This window comes from Cherax quadricarinatus, chromosome 43, assembly GCF_038502225.1.
Source record: "Cherax quadricarinatus isolate ZL_2023a chromosome 43, ASM3850222v1, whole genome shotgun sequence".
Classification (NCBI taxonomy): domain Eukaryota; kingdom Metazoa; phylum Arthropoda; class Malacostraca; order Decapoda; family Parastacidae; genus Cherax; species Cherax quadricarinatus.
In genome coordinates this window covers 20,891,220-20,912,061 of record NC_091334.1, presented here as the reverse complement: position 1 = coordinate 20,912,061, position 20,842 = coordinate 20,891,220, and the positions used below count along the sequence as shown (strand labels likewise).

Below are 20,842 nucleotides of genomic sequence, written 5' to 3'. Positions count from 1 at the left end.
CGTACTGCCCAAAGAACATTTATTCCGTATAAATAAATAAAATCGAATAGAAATGACCCAGAATGGATGAATAACAGGCTCAAACATCTTGTAGGGCAGAAGAATGGAATTTATGTATGCATCCAAAGGGGAGAGGGTCATTTTATGAATATATTCGCATTAAGAATGAAGTTAAAAGGGATAAGAAAAGCTCAACGGGACAACGAAATTAAAATTTCTCGTACATTTTATTTACGAGAAATACACCGACATCGAGGGAGCACCAAGAAGCTGTATACCAGTGATGGACCGTCTACAAAAATGACAGATCTTCCAGTGAGGAAACTGCATATCTTGTGGTGGTAAGACAATTCTTGACCTTAAGCACCCAGGCAGTGATCCTGTAATATTGGTACAAACAATTCCTAATACCACTGTGGAACAATAGTGCAGTCGGACTGACTCGTGGACAAATGAGGTTGAAACTCGACTTGATTGAGGTATCGATTTAGTGGCAGCAGAAGGTAGATACCATCTTCGTTGTTCAGGCATGACTGCCTGACAACTTTAACACCTGTTAGTCGATTAGTGCATGATGAAATGAATGACTGTTTTGAGGCATTGTGAAGATGGCTTGAGAATGATTGTGAGGCAGAATTATTAACTCTTGAAAGCAGCAGATGAAATTTGCAACAAGAAGAGACTGAAGCAGAGGATACGGAAGTCCCCCCTCCCTGGAAAGAAGAATATGATCTGTTATCCAAATATGACAGATATCATTATCAATGACAAATGGAATTCAGAGAGAGAGATAGAAAGACAAAAAATCTACACAAGAAGCAGATAGAATTGTAAACACTACTGCTAAGCTTATACAAGGAGATCGGAGAAGCAAAATACACACATGAGGAGTATCCATCAGTCGACGACGCTGTGTCAACAGTGACGCAGTGGTGATAATGTTAATCACAATGTACAAACACTCAATGGTAAAGAATCCCCTGGTATGGGAGTAAAAGCAATGTTCAACAAACACCAGTTACACGTGGTTGATAAGCGCATCAAGCGTAGAGCCAGAATAAAACCTGATGAGCTGGCTTCAGATAAAGGGATACCAATCATCCCATACACTGGACCTTCACTATCAGCTCTTTCAGGAATAGTATTTGAACCCATACTAACTTTGTAGTTCCAGCACACACAAAACAGCCATGTTTTACTAATATTCCTTGGCAGCCAGCAAGGCTGCAATAAACTTCTCTGGCTTTATACAATATGTGTTCAGAGCAAATAATGCAAAAACTGTCATGAAGCTACTCTCTTGCTACTCACAGGTCTCAACCCATATGATAAGACGTGTTGTTGCTATTATTATTATTATTATTATTATTATTATTATTATTATTATTATTATTATTATTATTATTATTATTATTATTATTATTCAGTTTACTGTGCACAGAAGAACAGGCAAGTGGCCTAAGCTTGTTATCTGCTTATGTGTGACCTTTTGATCAACCAGTGTGGATAAAAGCAATGGAGACAGTTATCTCTAAAAACTTAGCAAAGATTGTACAGTACGTTTAGGCGGATTCTACCTTCTATTGCGTGTTTGCGGCTGTGTGTTTCATATGATGAGGAGATCAAGAATACAGGAAGCACTTGAAGAAGTATACGGTCCACATGTTTTATCTATATGAAGAGCGGTAAAGCTCCTCCAGGATTTGAGTTTCCTGACACGGGTCAGATGATGACCCGCCACTGGAGCTTTTGGTCATCTAACTGAGGCCTTCCATTCTGTCTGATAGAAGACGAGGGGTGGGCTCTCATGATAAAATTGTTAAACCATACCCCCGGCCGGGATTGAACCCGCGGTCATAGAGTTTTGAGACTGGGCTGGAGTTTTGAGACTCTATGACCGCGGGTTCAATCCCGGCCGGGGGTATGGTTTATTTGCAATCGTGTCATTACGATTTCTTGAGTCATAAAATTGTTTGCTACTGTGATTCCACAAGACTCCTCGGAGTATGAAGACAGTGCCAATAAAGACGTAGATAGATTCTGAGACAGTTGCTGAAGAAGCTTAAGAACACAGTTGTATCGATGTAGAAGACTTGTATGCACTGGATAAAGAACAACTGAAAGAAAGAGAACAAGTCCTCAATTATGTAACCTCAGTAGCCTTCCAGATGTCACTGCTGAATCATTAGCACTTGTTTCACTAAATGATGCTGTAGAGAGCATGAAAATATTGTTAAGCAGTCAATCACGCACAACAAAACTGTGAATATAATGTTTAGAGTACATTTGTGATGAAGAAGTTCATCAGCTATGGAAGACTAGGGCACGAGAACTTTAATGTTAATTTTTAAAGGGTTGGAGGGGTAAGCGAGAGGAAAGCGTCAGATGACCGAAGCTTCAGTGGCGGGTTATCATGACTAAGACCCACATCAGGAAACGCTTGTCCTGTTTCCTGCCGAATCTTACCTAACCTAACCCGGAGATGAGCATTTGGTTATCTCCGGCAAGTTACTGAATCTCTGCTGCAACGGGGCATGTCAACCAGCTATGCTAAAAATGTTCGTTTATCTCCAAATGAAACGGAAGCTGCCTTGTTTGCATTCATGGCTGTTGGAGACATTAAGCTAGGAAGTCTGTCATATAGTGCGGAGGAGTGAGAGACTGTGTGGTGGATTTTGGACTGACCTTGTTATTGAAAAAGTCATGATGAGATGTTTGGAAAGTCGTGGGGAGTTCACTCGAGGCAGAGGCATGATGATACGTGGTCAACTGTGTACACTATGCTCGCCTCTGCAGCAGTTTACAATGCAGTATCATCACTGACTATGTTGACTGTATGTGAAAACTGTTGAAGTGTGTACGATAGAGGTGACGCAGTGGCTATTACGAAACTGAATTAATCAAGTCACACCAAAAAATTAGGACCCAATTAGACATAATGATGTATTTCCTTCATATTTTGTATTCTGCTAATTATGTATTCTTCCAGGCCCTGTATAACACCTACTGGTTTGGCGCGCCCTCCTCCCCCTATAGATACAATAGTAATATTTCTGTGAGGTATATCTGTGTTACGTAATAACTTAAAACATGGAAAGTAGTTTGAGGATATGCCAGGCGTGTGGCAAGTCTGTCTTGACTCGCAGTTCCAGTGTAACTATTTTATATAACGCAGATACCTGCCTGAACAACTAACATACCGTTACATATATAACACACACTTAGTGACAAACATTGTGGAATAACCTAACACTCACTCAGTGACAGCTACTAGATTACACAAAATTTGACATTTTTCTTTATCAAATTATTATATCGATGGTTTTTTAGTTTAGTTTAATATCGTTATTATGCATCCCATACCCATTCTGTGGAGGTAGTCAAAAGATTACAGAGGCACATAATTGGTCCAGGGACTGAACTCCAAAGTTATGATAGCTGAACTAGTTACAAAGGTAATGAACTCCAGGTAGATCTGGTCACAATCATGGCGAGTTACAAATGTAATGAACCATCTACCCTCCTGTACGTGGTTACAGTCATGAACAAATTGCAAAGTAATGAACCACTGACACGTCCAACACCCGGTCACAATTAACGCAGGTTTTAGTTCACACAAGAAGGTACACTGCAGCAGCACTATTACTCCATGCTAGGCAAGTCTAACTCGCACACACTCATATACCCGTCCAACCTAGTCTTAAATTTATGCTAGCCAGAACTCCCAAATGTTTTTCGAATTCACTTTGACTAAGATCTATATTATTCAGCTTATAAGAGCCATAGTTATTTTCTGTTGCAAGCATTAGACCCTAGGTCGGGGAACCAGGGTAAATTACTCCAAATGTGGTTAAAAATGAAAATCTCAGGAGTAATGAAGGTTAAATAAGCATATATATAAAATTGCACAAAAACTCATTTAATAATCGAGATAAACTATGAAAGTTATATTTTTTTTTTCAAACAAATAATTCCTAGTTTCTTCAGGTTTCTCCAAAACCAGAAGTGAAAATGTTTTCAGTGAAATTATTTAGTTCCCTAATGAGATTTTTATTAAATTTGTCTGTTACTCTTTTTATTTCATGCAGTTTATTTTCATTTTATTATTTTGTTAATTTTGTGTCTTATTTTTAAAGTTGCTTTATCACGTATTTCGAATTTGAACGCTCCTTGTGTTTTCCTGATTCTGTGGACTTAAGTCTAGTGGGTAATTTCGCTGTACACAAATTTGTTTTGGGGTAACACCCCAAAAAGTGAGCCAACCTCTGGGAGCCTTACACTTCTCTACATTGATCTCCATTAGGATGCGACCCACACCAGTCGACTAACCCCCAGGTACCTATTTTTATACTGATAGGTGAACATGGACAGCAGGTGTCTTATTGAAACACGTCCTAATGTATCCAGACGTAGTACCGGGGATTCGAACTCCGGACCTCAGTGTGTGATTTGAGTGCGCTAGCAATCAGGGTCATCCTGTAGTCCTCCAGTGTCCACATCATTAATTATTTGAAAACATATTTTAGTGTCATCGGCAGACTTACGCATGTCGCTATTTGTTCTCTCATCGGTGCATTGTGGCCTGGTGGCTAAAGCCCTCGCTTCACAGGGCAAGGGTCTGGGATCGATTCCCAGTGAGGGTAGAAACATTGGGCGTGTTTCTTTACACCGGTTGTCTATGTTCCCCATCAGTAAAATGGATGGGTACTTGGGTGTTTGTCAACTGATGTGGGTCGCATCCTGGGACAGAACTGACTAATTTGCCCGAAATGCTCAGCATAACAAGCGGCTTTCTGTATAGTAGTATGTCATTGATGTCAACTAGGCCTGCATACCTTGTACAAGTACTTGTGGAAATTAAGGTATCGTTATTATTATTATTATTATTATTATTATTATTATTATCATCATCATCATCATCATCAATGTCGATTTTTTTTGTGGATTGTAAACAAGGGTTAAACACTGACCCATGTGGCACACTACTACTATCATTTCCCCATTATCAAGTCTTCCCTTTAATGCTAATCTGTTGCCTCAAGTCACTCTGTTAGCCTAGCCTCGAGTTAGTCCCTTGTTAGCCTAGCCTCGAGTTAGTCCCTTGTTAGCCTAGCCTCGAGTTAGTCCCTTGTTAGCCTAGCCTCGAGTTAGTCCCTTGTTAGCCTAGCCTCGAGTTAGTCCCTTGTTAGCCTAGCCTCGAGTTAGTCCCTTGTTAGCCTAGCCTCGAGTAAGTCCCTTGTTAGCCTAGCCTCGAGTTAGTCCCTTGTTAGCGTAGCCTTAAGTTAGTCCCTTGTTAGCCTAGACTTAAGTTAGTCCCTTCTTAGCCTAGGTTTAAGTTACTACAGTATTAGTGTAGCAGCAACTTAGTTTTTGTTAGCCTAGTTTGTCGTGCTTCAGCTATGAAAATAGTTCAGTCATGCTGCAGTTCCAAGATGATGGGAATAACATCAACAACTTTGATCACAGGTAAGTTTATTCAGGTATACACAGAGTTACATAGATTATCATACATAGCCGCATATTTGTATAGAACCTGGGATAACCCAAAAAAGTCAAAGTGGCTTATTTCCATTGGGGGTCACATGAGCCTGCCAATTCTTCCTAGAATTTAGTCCTCGATGAACTCCGTGTTCATCAAGAACTGCAAGAAGCCCCTATCACGAGCCTTTACCATCCTATGGAGAGGGAGCATGGACACGGGGGTCGTCCCACAGTTAACTAAAAACAACAGACATAGCCCCACTCCACAAAGGGGGCAGTAAAGCAACAGCAAAGAACTACAGACCGATAGCACTAACATCCCATATCATAAAAATCTTTGAAAGAGTCCTAAGAAGCAAGATCACCACCCATCTAGAAACCCATCAGTTACACAACCCAGGGCAACATGGGTTTAGAACAGGTCGCTCCTGTCTGTCTCAACTATTGGATCACTACGACAAGGTCCTAGATGCACTAGAAGACAAAAAGAATGCAGATGTAATATATACAGACTTTGCAAAAGCCTTCGACAAGTGTGACCATGGCGTAACAGCGCACAAAATGCGTGCTAAAGGAATAACAGGAAAAGTCGGTTAATGGATCTATAATTTCCTCACTAACAGAACACAGAGAGTAGTAGTCAACAGAGTAAAGTCCGAGGCAGGCACGGTGAAAAGCTCTGTCCCACAAGGCACAGTACTCGCTCCCATCTTGTTCCTCATCCTCATATCTGACATAGACAAGGATGTCAGCCACAGCACCGTGTCTTCCTTTGCAGATGACACCCGAATCTGCATGACAGTGTATTCCATTGCAGACACTGCAAGGCTCCAGGCGGACATCAACCAAATCTTTCAGTGGGCTGCAGAAAACAATATGAAGTTCAACGATGAGAAATTTCAATTACTCAGATATGGTAAACACGAGGAAATTAAATCTTCATCAGAGTACAAAACAAATTCTGGCCACAAAATAGAGCGAAACACCAACGTCAAAGACCTGGGAGTGATCATGTCGGAGGATCTCACCTTCAAGGACCATAACATTGTATCGATCGCATCTGCTAGAAAAATGACAGGATGGATAATGAGAACCTTCAAAACTAGGGAGGCCAAGCCCATGATGACACTCTTCAGGTCACTTGTTCTATCTAGGCTGGAATATTGCTGCACACTAACAGCACCTTTCAAGGCAGGTGAAATTGCTGACCTAGAAAATGTACAGAGAACCTTCACGGCGCGCATAACGGAGATAAAACACCTCAATTACTGGGAGCGCTTGAGGTTCCTAAACCTGTATTCCCTGGAACGCAGGCGGGAGAGATACATGATTATATACACCTGGAAAATCCTAGAGGGACTAGTACCGAACTTGCACACGAAAATCACTCACTACGAAAGCAAAAGACTTGGCAGACGATGCAACATCCCCCCAATGAAAAGCAGGGGTGTCACTAGCACGTTAAGAGACCATACAATAAGTGTCAGGGGCCCGAGACTGTTCAACTGCCTCCCAGCATACATAAGGGGGATTACCAACAGACCCCTGGCAGTCTTCAAGCTGGCATTGGACAAGCACCTAAAGTCGGTTCCGGATCAGCCGGGCTGTGGCTCGTACGTTGGTTTGCGTGCAGCCAGCAGTAACAGCCTGGTTGATCAGGCTCTGATCCACCAGGAGGCCTGGTCACAGACCGGGCCGCGGGGGCGTTGACCCCCGGAACTCTCTCCAGGTAAACTCGTTACCGTACACAGGAGTTGAAAATTTGAAGGCGATTGGTCTCGAGTTATGAACGAAATAAAAAAAGTAGAAGGTAGGGGTAAAAACACTCAAGTGACGTCTTATAGGTGTCCCTTCAGGGGTACCTAGGTAGACTTACCCGTGTAACTCCCTGAAGGGTGTCCCTGTATCTCAGTGTGATAACATAAGTTTTACATTATCGTTTATTTTGTTTATCTTTTGTTACTGAACGATAACGATAACGGAGGAAGGTTATCTCTTCTCACGCTATCTTAAGTGCGCTTCACATTCACTTCCCAGAGAGTGTCATGCACTTAAGTGGTCACTGTGACCACTTTTAGGAAACCTTATATGCACCGTTTCCAAAATAGTTTTGTCAAGTATTGTTTCCATAAGCTTAAGGTCACTAGGTCAGTGAGCTTAAGCCCGTAGGAGAATTGGACCTGCCTCGCATAGGCCAGTAGGCCTGTTGCAGTGTTCCTTCTTTCTTATGTTCTTAACAGGAACTTCCCCCCTCCCTCCCATAAACACGGGCCAGGACCTGTGACTCGACCCTTACAACCACATACAGGTGAGTACACACACAAGGGTTTGACAAAAGAATCTGCAAAGGTTCCACAAGGGTCCCACAGGGACTTAAAGTGATCCACCTGACCTATTAGGGAATATAAATTGTTTCCTTTTGTTTTTCCAGAAGAAATTTGTTGCTTCTCCATTACCGTCCCAGATTTAGACAATATATATTCACCAGAATACTGAAAGCAGGACCCATACAGCTCAGGCCTTGGTAATCTTTATAATGTGGCAACAACATCAGTAAGGGATCTGCATGATCATGAATGAGTCGGGGTTCATACAGCTCAGGGCGTGGTAGCCCTTATAATGTAACAACAACAGCAGGGGCTCTGTATAATAATAATAATAATTTTATTTTTGCAATGTGAGGGAAAAGTTCAATAGATAGGAGTAGCGAGGGAGTATATAGTAACAATAGTTTGATTGCCGGCTACTTGTTAAGGTAGGGTAAGTCTAGCTCGCGCTATTCCCCCCTTTTTTCCCCCAACCTGAAAGTGATAGTTTGATTGCCGGCTGCTTGTTAAGGTAGGGTCAGTCTAGCTCCCGCTATCCCTTCCCCTCCCTCTTCCCCCCCCCCCGAAAGGTGACGTGTGGGGCTCCGGCCCAACAGTAATCACTCGACTAGCAGCTCCCAGCACTACTGTAAGTACACGACTGCTCATATTCTAGTGGACTTGTTGGTTGAAAGCTTCACTTTTGACCAATAATAAACTTAGTCCTTTCAGTCTTGCTCTGTTAAATGTCTTAATAATCACCACGTCTTTTAGGTATTGCACTTATCATGGAGAGTGATTTCTTAAGCAGTGGGTAACCTGTCTCTTTCCAGCTTGGAATGACAGAATGGGTCACCTGCCAACCAACTAGTAGAACTGAAGGAGACGGACTAACGTCCTGAGACGTCCCATGTTTTATCTACTTGCCTGTGCACATGTATGAAGAATCAGGACGTAACCCCTCATCATTGCAGCGGTAAAGAACCTGCTTTCCTGTCATCTGGATAGATTATTTTACGGCTATAGACTCTGTGAAGAACGAGCCGGTGGGTTGTCACCAACACCTGCGACCCCCCCCCCCCCATCAGCAACGGCTACGATTTCAACAACACGCAGTGTCACCAACACCAGACACCCAAGTTTTATATATATTAGCGTTGAATTCAGATATCATTTATATTTTTCATTTTTCATTTTCTTTAATGTAGGGTCAATATTTCATATTTAAGTGTTTTATATTTTCTATTTTCTAAATAATAAAGTGTTTATGTTTGTCAGTTTTTGTTCTTTTTCTATGCATTAATTTTCCTGAGGAGGAGCCAGCCTTTGTAATACTGACTGAAGTTGTTACAGGGCTGAGTAAGTCTTCACATGAAAGTACACGCACAACGTGTACAGACCATAGCTGACTTCACTGACATACTACTATATAGAAAGTCCCTTGTTATTCAGAGCATTTCGGGCAAATTAGGTCAGTTTTGTCCCAGGATGCGACCCATATCAGTCGACTAACTCCCAGGTACCCATTTCACTGATGGGTGAACAGGGATAACAGGTGTCTTATGGAAATACGTCCTAATGTTTTCCAGCCGTACCAGAAGATCGATTCCCGGACCTCTCTGTGAGTGTCGAAAAGATCGAGCTAGGGCACCATCACCACTAGGTATAGCAACACTGCATACCCAAACAAAAACAGTGGCGCTGTTAAGTGGTGATATCCATACTAATCCAGGACTTCAAACTATGGTACAGGTGCAAAACAGACATAAGTGACGGTGATAATGGCGGTTTAGTACCTAGGAATGATAACCTTAACTCTATATGTAATGCACAGATAGGTCAATGTGAGACAATATAATCATACTTATTATCTCAGACACCACCGGACATATGTATACACACTGTACTAATGTATGAAAGATGAACACAAAATATACCTTATGCAAACCCACCCCTTATGCGAACTGTAAGGGGTGGGTGCATAATGGATGAAGGTTCGATTATGGTAATGGTGCCAAATTTCATTTTGTAACAAATGCACTTTGGCACAGTTACCCTTTAGCAATGATGACATTGATTTACCTAATTTTAACACAAATGACCTCTTGTCATATATTGATGATTATGATTGTTTTATGAAAACAGGCCTTCACTTTATTCATGTCAACGCGACATCACTTTTTCCCAAATTGGCAGAGATTAGGATTCTAGCTAACAGAACTAGGCCGGCAGTTATATCCATCTCTGAATCGTGCTTGGATGATATGGTGACTGAGGACAAGGTCGAAATAGAAGGTTACAATATAAAACGATTAGATAGGAATAGAAAACGTGGTGGGATATGTGCCTACATGAGAAATGACAGCCTATAATCCAAGGCCTGAGTTAAATGACAAACTGGAGATTCTATGGTTTGAAGTGTTGCTTTCCAAGACCAAACCCATCTTAGTACGAACCAGTTACCGCCCTCCCACCCAAGAACTTTTCGAAAGTCTTGTCCGGACTTGATAACAATTGCGAGAGAGTAATACTGGGAGACTTCAATACCTGGAGTTTACCTGGAGAGAGTTTCGGGGGTCAACGCCCTCGCGGCCCGGTCTGAGACCAGGCCTCATGGTGGATCAGGGTCTGATCAACCAGGCTGTCACTGTTGGCCGCACACAAGCTGATGTACGAACCACAGCCCGGTTGGTCAGGCACTGACTTTAGGTGCCTGTCCAGTGCCTTCTTGAAGGCAGCCAGGGGTCTATTGGTGATCCCCCTTACGTATGCTGGGAGGCAATTGAACAGTCTTGGGCCCCGGACACTTATTGTGTTGTCTCCCAATGTACTCGTGGCACCCCTGCTTTTCATCGGGGGAATGTTGCATCTCCTGCCGAGTCTTTTGCTTTCATGTGGAGTGATTTTCGTGTGCAGGTTTGGTACCAATTCCTCCAGGACATTCCAAGTGTATATTATCATGTATCTCTTTCGCCTGCGTTCGAGGGAATACAAATCAAGGACCTTCAGCCGTTCCCAGTAGTTTAGGTGCCTTATCGCACTTATGTGTACCGTGAAAGTTCTTTGTACACTCCCCAGGTCTGCAATGTAGCCAGGCTTGAAAGGGGCCGTTAGTGTACAGCAGTATTCCAGTCTAGATAGCACAAGCGATTTGAAGAGAATCATCATGGGCTTGGCGTCCCTAGTTTTGAAGGTTCTCATTATCTATCTTGTCATTTTCCTAGCGGATGTGGTTTTTGAAGGCAAGATCCTCTGACATTATCACTCCCAGGTCCTTCACATTACTTTTCCGCTCTATTGTATGCTTAGAATTTGTGGAGCGACCTGCTCTAAACCCGTGTTGCCCTGGGTTGTGTAACTGATGGGTATCTAGTTGGTTGACGATCTTCCTTCTTAGAACCCTTTCAAAGATTTTTATGATATGGGATGTTAGTGCTATCGGTCTGTAGTTCTTTGCAATTGCTTTACTGCCACCTTTGTGGAGTGGGGCTATGTGTGTTGTTTTTAGTGTGTGTGAGTTGACCCCTGTGTCCATGTTCCCTCCATAAAATGCTGAAGGCACGTGACAGGGGCTTCTTGCAATTATTGATGAACACGGAGTTCCACGAGTCTGGGCCTGGGGCAGAGTGCATGGGGATGTCATTAATTGCCTCTTCAAAGTCTTGTGGAGTTAGAATAATATCCGAGATTTTTGGGATGACCAAATTTTGTTTCGTTCATAAAGAATTCATTTGGATTGTCGACCCTTAAAGTGGGCAGTGGCTCGCTGAACACAGTCATATTGGCACTTTAGTATCTCACTCATTTCTTGGCTATCATCTGTGTATGTCCCATCCCGCCTAAGCAGCGGCCCAATACTGGATGTTGTTTTTTCCTTATATTTTTTTTTTCAATTTCCTTTATGGCTTTTAGTTCTTCCTACACCTCTGTGTATATACACCTGTGTATATACACCTCTGTGTATATACACCTCTGTGTATATACACCTGTGTGTATATACACCTCTGTGTATATACACCTCTGTGTATATACACCTCTGTGTATATACACCTCTGTATATACACCTCTGTGTATATACACTTCTGTGTATATACATCTCTCGCGTTGTATGAACTTGAATAAGGTGTGGAAAGTGGGAAAACCACTGGAGAAAGACCGAAGCCTCAAGACCGGTTTATATACAATGAAATATTCAAAGTGAGAACACATTGAGCAAGATGTGGAAGACAGGTGAGACATGTTTGTATTATTGTTTCACAATATGGTGGTTAATTGTGACACAGATCAGTACCGTAAGAATGACCTTCAGAAAACTGTACCAAGAGCTTTGAAATCAGTGTTCACATTATATAAGACAAACACACATGATACATACTCCGTGAGGTGTTACGTTTCTCAGATGAGAGTTTACTTTAATCCTTACTCTAGGTATTAGAGTATTCCTGACTGGTGGTTAACACGTTACATGTAGCCTTAACCAACCAACGAAGACGGAAATTCGAGTACGTAGCTCCAGCATGGAGCCCCCTTCTCTTATCTAGTCTCATCCATTCTTAACACAGACTCATCGAGTCTGTGTTAAGAATGGGGAAAGATATATCCAGTCTCCTGGATCAAGAGCCCTTCACCAGGGAACCTTCACTGGAGCGCAGGCGAGAGATATCATAATCTACACCTGGAAGATTCTGGAGGGACTGGTTCCTAATCTGCACACAGAACTCATTCCCTACGAAAACGAAAGACTTGGAAGGCGATGCAACATACCCCCAGTGAAAAGTAGTGGCGTCACTGGTACACTAAGAGAACACACAAGTGTCTGGGCCCCAAGACTGCTCAACAGCCTCCCACCAGCCTTAAGGGGCATTACCAATAGACCCCTGGTTGTCTTCAAGAGGGAGCTGGACAGATACCTAAAGTTGGTGCCGGATCAGCCGGGCTGTGGTTCGTACGTCGGATTACTTGCGGCCAGCAGTAACAGCCTCGTTGATCAGCCCCTGATCCACCGGGAAGCCTGGTCGTGGAACGGGCCGCGGGGGCGTTGATCCCCGGAATACCCTCCAGGTAGATCATCATGAAGGCCCTTCCCCCCTCCTTCCCTGTCCGGGCAAGGTTAGACCTTTCATCAGCCTGACTCTTACACCAGAGTCAATTAAATCTAAGTGAACGTATCTTGCATTACTTGTGTCAATAAATTATGATTCCTGGCAGTCACTGGTCATTCCATTACTGCCATGAGAGACTATTTTAAAAGCTGAATTCGGCAGCGTCTTTAAGACCAAACTCAAGCTTTGCTTCCCTAATGCAGAGTTATCGAGGTCCACGTTTGTTACTGGTGGCTACGTAAGATGGGGCAATATGGAACTTTGTTACTAGTGGCTATGTGAGATGGGATAGTAAAGATCTTTGTTACTGGTGGTTACGTCAGATGGGGTGATAAGGATCTTTATTACTGGTGGCTACGTCAGATGGGGTAGTATGGATCTTTGTTAATGGTGGCTATGTAAGATGGTGAAGTAAGGAACTTTGTTACTGGTGGCTACGTCAGATGGGGTAGTAAAGTCCTAATATGGACCGCCAATTTTTTTCAACCTTGTCCTGGACGAATTGCAAAACTAGTTTGTGAGGCTATTATGTACATTAGAGGAGAAAATATCATCGCTGAATGCGGCAAGGGATTCCACCATTCGAAACTGGTTGGTCTAGGGTGGACTTTTGATGCGCTGCCCACCCTTGGTTTTCATTTGTTTGAGAATATACACTATATATATATATATATATATATATATATATATATATATATATATATATATATATATATATATATATATATATTATATATATATATATTTATATATATATATATATATAATATATATATATATATATAATATTATATATATATACATATATTTATATATATATATATATATATATATTTATATATATATATATTTATATATATATATATAATATATATATATATATATATATATATATATATATATATATATATAAATATATATATATATATATATATATATATATATATATATATATATATATATATATATATATATATATATATATATATATATAACCCCAGTGAATTATGAGTGTCCATTGTATGAGCTCTTGGGGAGAGAGCAATGGGCTCTCAATAATATGGCATAAAGAGTATATTGTGTTTTGTTAACAGCCTCGTGGATATATAGATCTGCCACTGACATATAATAAGTTCGCCTGAGATAAGTAAAAACACACGTGTAGCGGTTTTGTGTGTCACTATTTTCCGCAAGTGGACAACTCTGAACTAAATGAGAGATTACAACCTAGCCTAACCTAACCTAAACTAGCTTATCCTGACCTAAGTTATCCTAACCTAATCTAACAACCTCGCCTAGCCTAGGTTAATCGCCCACCCCTGGCACACTAGAGATACGAAGCTCTCTCCTCCCATAATGTCTTCTTAGCTATCATTTATTTTTAAATTTTAAGCCACAATCGTTCTTCCCTGTATCTGAGAGTGTCTCTGGTCAGTGACCCTTCCCACCACCCATTTCTTCCTATTCCCTGAAATCTTCTTCTTCTTATGACCAGAGCTTTGGTAAGATGGGTAAGGAAGAAGGATGGGTAAGGATGGAAATATTGGAAAAGGGTGGGAGGGGGGAGAGGTAGGATATAAATGGGTGGGAGGGGGGAGAGGTAGGATATAAAAGGGTGGGAGGGGGGAGAGAGGTAGGATATAAAAGGTAAGTGGCCCAACCACTTTGGTGTAATTTAAAAAGTGTATGTGAAATGATAAGATATTCTTAAAGGGGTATAATACTAACCCATCAGAGTCACATAGATATAACAGATATATAAGTACATGACTCTGAATTATTGGTAGTAATTATACAAGTTGCAATTGCTTTTTTCTTTTTTTTTTTTTTTTTTTTTTTTTTTTTTTTTTTTTTTTTTTTTTTTTTGCGATTGCACAACGGATATTTATGCGACAATGAAGGCAATAATTTTCTGGCCAGTTTATAGAATTACGTGACAATGGCTTCTTACAGGTGGTGCCCAGCCATGGTAAATAGCATAATTTTTACATTAGATTGTTATATAAGATGTCTCCCTAATTGGGGGCGATGATGTTCTCAGTATACATAGAAGGGTTCTGGTGGTACCCAATCTTCTTCATCAGGGAGGTTGCTCAATATCATGGGTCGAGGGTAATCATCTTTATGTATAAAACGACGGACCCTCTGTTGGAGAGTCATTCTTTGAGTCCTGTGAGGAGGAGTATTGATGATATAATCCGTGGTATTTACCACTTGTATAGGATGTTCTCTATCTGGCATGTATAGTTCTTGCATTGTATAAAGTTGTTTCTTTTTTAGGGTGTCAAGGCGTACGTTTATGGCAGTAATATCTTGTTGTATGTGTAAATCTGCCATTTTAACTCTGTCTCTCCTCCTGGTATCGGTAATGAAGCGAAGAGCTCTATTCTGGACCCTTTGTAGCCGTAGCATGTTGGTCTTTGTTGTTAATGACATTGGGACACAAGGGTATTCGAGTATTGGTCTTATTATCATTTTATACAGATGTTTTTTTGACATGTCGAGGGGCTTGATTGAATCGAAAGAGACTGCTAAGACCGGCTTTGGCTATGTTGATCTTTTTAGTTACATGAGATGTTGAGTGGAGTAGCCTGTCTATTTCATATCCAAAAATCTTGTTAGGGTTTCTAATGGCTACAGGTGTACCTCTGATGGAGATACCCCCTTTATCTTCAATTGTTGATGCAAAACATCCTATCGTGCTAACAAGGACCTTGTCAGGATTAGTCGTAATTCTCCATTACTTTTCCCAATTAGATGTTCTACGAAGTTCAATATTCATTTTTTCTATGACTCTCTCATACTTGTATTTTCCTGTTACCGGAGTTGATGAGACGACATGAATAACATCATCTGCAAACTGTGTCACAATTGTATCATTAAACTCTGGTTGAGGAAGGTCATTCACATAAATGTTGAACAGAAGTGGACTGAGACAAGAACCTTGTGGGACACCAGCTGTCGGTATAAAAGGCTCTGTCGACCTGCCATGAAAGGTGGGAATGATTTTTCGTTGAATTAAGAAATTATATATTACTCTGAGAAAAGTCCAGTTATGGTCTGGTAGGTCAATGAGTTTGTATATAAGACCATCATGCCATAAGCTATCAAAAGCTTTATGAACATCTCTGGTGGCAATTAAGGCAAGATTACCCTGATGTTTTAGACTTGCTACAGTATCGAAAATAACATTTATTGCATGATTGGTACCTCTATGTGTTCTAAAGCCAAATTGTTTTTCAGTAAAAAAGTGATTAAACTCCATATAGTAGTTCAATCTGTTGGAAATGACCTTCTCAAGAACTTTTCCAGTGACTTCAAGTAAAGATATAGGTCTATAGTTCCCAGGTTGGTGGATGTCTTTATTGGACTTACCAAGAAAGATAATCCTAGCAGTCTTAAAAATAACTGGAAAATGTCCTGAGGCCAAGATGGCATTAAAGATATTTACCAAAGACTGTTTACAATTTCTGGGTAGGAACTTTATTTGTTTCATTGTTACTCTAGAGAGGCCAGGGGCTCTATTTCTCATTCTGCCAATAACCTGACTCATCTCTAGTAATGTAATAGGTCTAGTAAGCGGGTGGGTATCTTCAAGAGTTGAAGTATCGATGGAAGGTAGTGGTTGTAGATCATCCAAGTTCTCATCTCTCCATTCATTTACCAACTGATAATGATTATTGTTAAATTGACGACTGTTATTGTGGGAGAGAATTTTCTCCCATACATCACCCATCAAATTAGCCTGGTCCTGTGGATCGTCAAGTTTAATTTCAACATCTTCATCATCCTCATCAGTGAGGGTATGAACTAGGTAGTTAGGAGCCTTGTGCTTTGCCCCTAAAAGTTGTCGGATTTTACTCCAAAATTTTGCTGGTTCACGTTTATACTGATTAGCTTGAAGGACTAGCAATTTCCATAAGTCCCGTTCGTGATGACTAATCATGTTAATTAATTCTTGCCTTAATCGGTGCAGTGTAGCTACTGGTGGTTGTCGCGTTTGAAGATGCCTTCGACATTCTGCTTGATAATTTCTTAAATTGTCTCTAATTTCCCTAGTAGGTTTATATTGTTGGTGTATCTTTGTGGAAGTTAATTGACAAGTTGCATTAGTAGCTTCAATTATTCGATTATGCAGGGACCTGATTGCATCATCAATTGTAGTGGAAGGTAGATTTTCCAATGACACAATTTCATCGTCTCCCAGAAATGCCCTGAAGGGGTCAAATCCTAGGGTGTTAAGATTGGGTTTAGGAGTTACAGGGATTCTAAATGGAGAAGTTTGTAGTTGTATTATAACAGGGATATGGTCAGATCCTACATTTCCACCAGGAGATATACGACAGTGAAAGATGTCACAGTCTCTGTTTGTTAGTACTATATCTGGTGTCCCTGGATGAGGTCCAATGTACGATTTAAAGAATGGGCTGTCATGATATTAAATAGTCGTTTTCCTTTTAAGTCACCCAATGGAATACCAGATCCACAGTTGAAGAGGGCAGGGTGATGAGCATTAAAATCTCCCGCTAGAATTGTTGGAACATTTCTGCTTAATATCCTATGTAGAGGAATTGACTCTATATATTGTTGTCTCGGGGGAAAATATCCAGTTCCTATCACTAGTTGTCCATGCGACGTTGTCATTTCTATTGCAAGAATGTTATCTTCATCAACATGAATAATTTTAAATGTATAGCCTTATTTAACTAAGATGGCTACACCACTAAAGGGTCCTCTCGATTTCTCCACAGTAGAGTAACCACGTAAATTAATATGTTGATCAACTCTTGCAGCTGTCTCGTTCAAGAGTATAACATCGGGATTGTAATTATGTAGTTCAACCTCAAGGAGGTAACGGTTATTAAAGAAATGTTGAACATTAAGTTGGAAAATTGTAATCCCCATTATTTCTTGCACTTCGCTCGTGTACTGCGGTCTGAACGCCTGCAAGTAATGTCATGTGTGGTATCCACACTATCCCTGCTGGACTCGTCAAGGGGAGGAGGGAACTTCTGCGTAGTTGCTTGTGCATTAAAAATGCCATCATCTTCACTAGAGGTGGTAATATTAACAGACTCATTAGAATCGTTAGAGTCATCATCAGAAAACCGAGGTATGATACACGAAAGGATACACGAGGTATGATACACGAAAGGAGGCGCTGACCAGGGAAGTGGAAACTATCGAACTTAAGCTAAATGACTCTTACAGGAACCAGGAGAGGCAGGAGGAGCTTAAAGCTATTAGTGAAATTGAAAGAAATTCAAAATATTTCTTTTCATATGCCAAAAACAAGGCAAATACCACATCTAGTATCGGGCCCTTACTCAGACAGGATGGGACTTACACAGACGACAACAAGGAAATGAGTGAAATATTGAAATCCCAGTACGACTCTGTGTTTAGTGAACCACTAATCGGTCTGAGGATCGACGACCCAAATGATTTCTTCATGAATGAGCCTCAAAACTCCATAAATGTATGCCAGATTTCCGACATTACCCTAACTCCGATAGATTTCGAAAAAGCCATTGACAACATGCCTATGCACTCAGCCCCGGGCCCAGACTCGTGGAACTCTGTTTTCATTAAGAACTGCAAGAAACCCCTCTCGCGTGCCCTAAGTACACTATGGAGGAGGAGCTTGGACATGGGTGAGATTCCACAGTCACTTAAAACAACGGATATAGCCCCGCTCCATAAAGGTGGCAGCAAAGCATTAGCTAAGAACTATAGACCAATAGCTCTGACGTCCCACATCATAAAAATCTTTGAAAGAGTGCTAAGAAGCAGGATTGCAAATCACCTGGATTCCCAAAATCTGCACAATCCAGGGCAACATGGGTTCAGGGCAGGTCGCTCCTGCCTCTCACAACTACTGGATCACTATGACATGGCCTTGGATGCACTGGAAGAAAATCAGAATGCAGATGTAATATACACAGACTTTGCAAAAGCATTTGACAAATGCGATCATGGTGTAATAGCCCATAAAATACGTGCTAAAGGAATAACTGGGAAAGTGGGGAGATGGATCTTCAACTTCCTAACAAATCGAACACAAAGAGTAGTGGTCAACAGAGTTAAATCGGAGGCTGCCATAGTGAAGAGCTCTGTTCCACAAGGCACAGTACTCGCCCCCATCTTATTCCTTATCCTCATATCAGACATAAACAGAGATATACACCACAGCACCGTATCATCCTTTGCGGATGATACTAGGATCTGCATGAGGCTGTCATCTGCTGAGGACGCGGTTAACCTCCAAGAAGATATAAACAAAGTTTTCCAGTGGGCGACGGTAAACAATATGATGTTCAATGAGGACAAATTCCAACTACTCCGTTATGGAAAACTGGAGGAGATAATAACTAGAACAGAGTATACTACTGACTCCGGCCATACAATAGAGCGGAAAAATAATGTAAGGGACCTGGGAGTAGTAATGTCTGAGGATCTCACTTTCAAGGATCACAACAGTGCCACGATCGCACGTGCAAAGAAAATGATAGGATGGATAATGAGAACTTTCAAAACGAGAGATGCCAAGCCCATGGTGATCCTTTTCAAATCACTTGTTCTCTCTAGGCTGGAATACTGCTGTACATTAACATCTCCATTCAAAGCAGGTGAAATCGCAGATCTAGAGAGTGTACAGAGATCCTTTACTGCACGTATAAGTTCTGTCAAGCACCTTAACTACTGGGAACGCTTGAAAGCACTTGACTTGTACTCGTTGGAACGCAGGAGGGAGAGATATATCATAATCTACACTTGGAAAATCTTGGAAGGAATGGTCCCAAATCTGCACACAGAAATCACTCCCTACGAAAGTAAAAGACTGGGCAGGCGATGCAAAATGCCGCCAATAAAAAGTAGGGGCGCCATTGGTACACTAAGAGAAAACACCATAAGTGTCCGGGGCCCAAAACTGTTCAACAGCCTCCCATCAAGCATTAGGGGAATTGCCAATAAACCCCTGGCTGCCTTCAAGAGAGAGCTGGACAGATACCTAAAGTCAGTGCCGGATCAGCCGGGCTGTGGCTCGTACGTCGGACTGCGTGCGGCCAGCAGTAACAGCCTAGTTGATCAGGCCCTGATCCATCGGGAGGCCTGGTCGTGGACCGGGCCGCGGGGGCGTTGATCCCCGGAATAACCTCCAGGTAACCTCCAGGTATGATATTCCCAGTTACAGGAAGCAGAGGCTCGTGAGAGTTAATGGGAGACTGTGGAGGCTCCAAGGGAAAATTAGGTAGGCAAGGTGAGTTACCCTGGGAAAGTTCCTGTTCAACAGGATCAGCTTCAATAGCGGGAGAGTAGGCACCAATTTCTGGGGCATTGTTATGTTCAGGTGTTGACTTATCGGGTTGAGGGGAGTTGACAACCTGGGTATGCGAGGTGGGTGATCCCTGGGTCAGGGATGACTCAGGCTTATTTTTAGATGTAGAGTAGGGTACATACTTCTTGTTATGAGAAGGCTGGGTCATAATAGCCTTCACATTTTCTGGGATAGTGATGGGAGTAATCCCATTAGCCATTAACAGATCATTTAAAACCTGAGAGCAGAGTTGAATGTCACCACCTGCTATGTCTTTGGCCATCATATACATTAGTTGTGCTCTCGTCATATCCCCGGCTGTGGACACCTGAGACATAGGAGATGAGACTGAACCTTGTTGTTGCGTTTGTGTATGTTGTAGGTGAGGGTTAGATTGGAGCGCTCCAAGAGGGGCAGAATTCCAAACATTGGAACCATTGGTAGAGACCTGAGGAGTCCCACTTGATCCAGGCAGAGCTGGGAAGGAAGTTTGGGACATCGTTGGCGGTGCCTGGGGAGTGGTCTTCTTAGAAGTGGATAGTTTCTTGGCCTGCATTTCCTTTTTCCTTTTAGGACAAATAGCAGAAACAGCATGATGTTTTCCGTTGCAGAGGACACATTTGGGTGTATTTTTA

General features: G+C 41.6%; 1 protein-coding gene across 3 annotated transcripts in view; it reads right to left on the bottom strand.

Annotated features, from left to right (window-relative positions):
• Positions 1–20,842, bottom strand: part of LOC128694316 (uncharacterized) — a 228,479-nt gene that overhangs the window by 31,848 nt on the left and 175,789 nt on the right. Inside the window, exon 1 of one of the 3 annotated variants that reach the window (XM_070093663.1) lies at positions 2,686–2,817. The exons of the other annotated variants lie outside the window; for them this stretch is intronic. The gene's annotated coding sequence lies outside the window, so the exon portion shown is untranslated. Of the gene's footprint in view, positions 1–2,685; positions 2,818–20,842 lie in introns of those variants that run through there. 3 annotated transcript variants of the gene reach the window in all.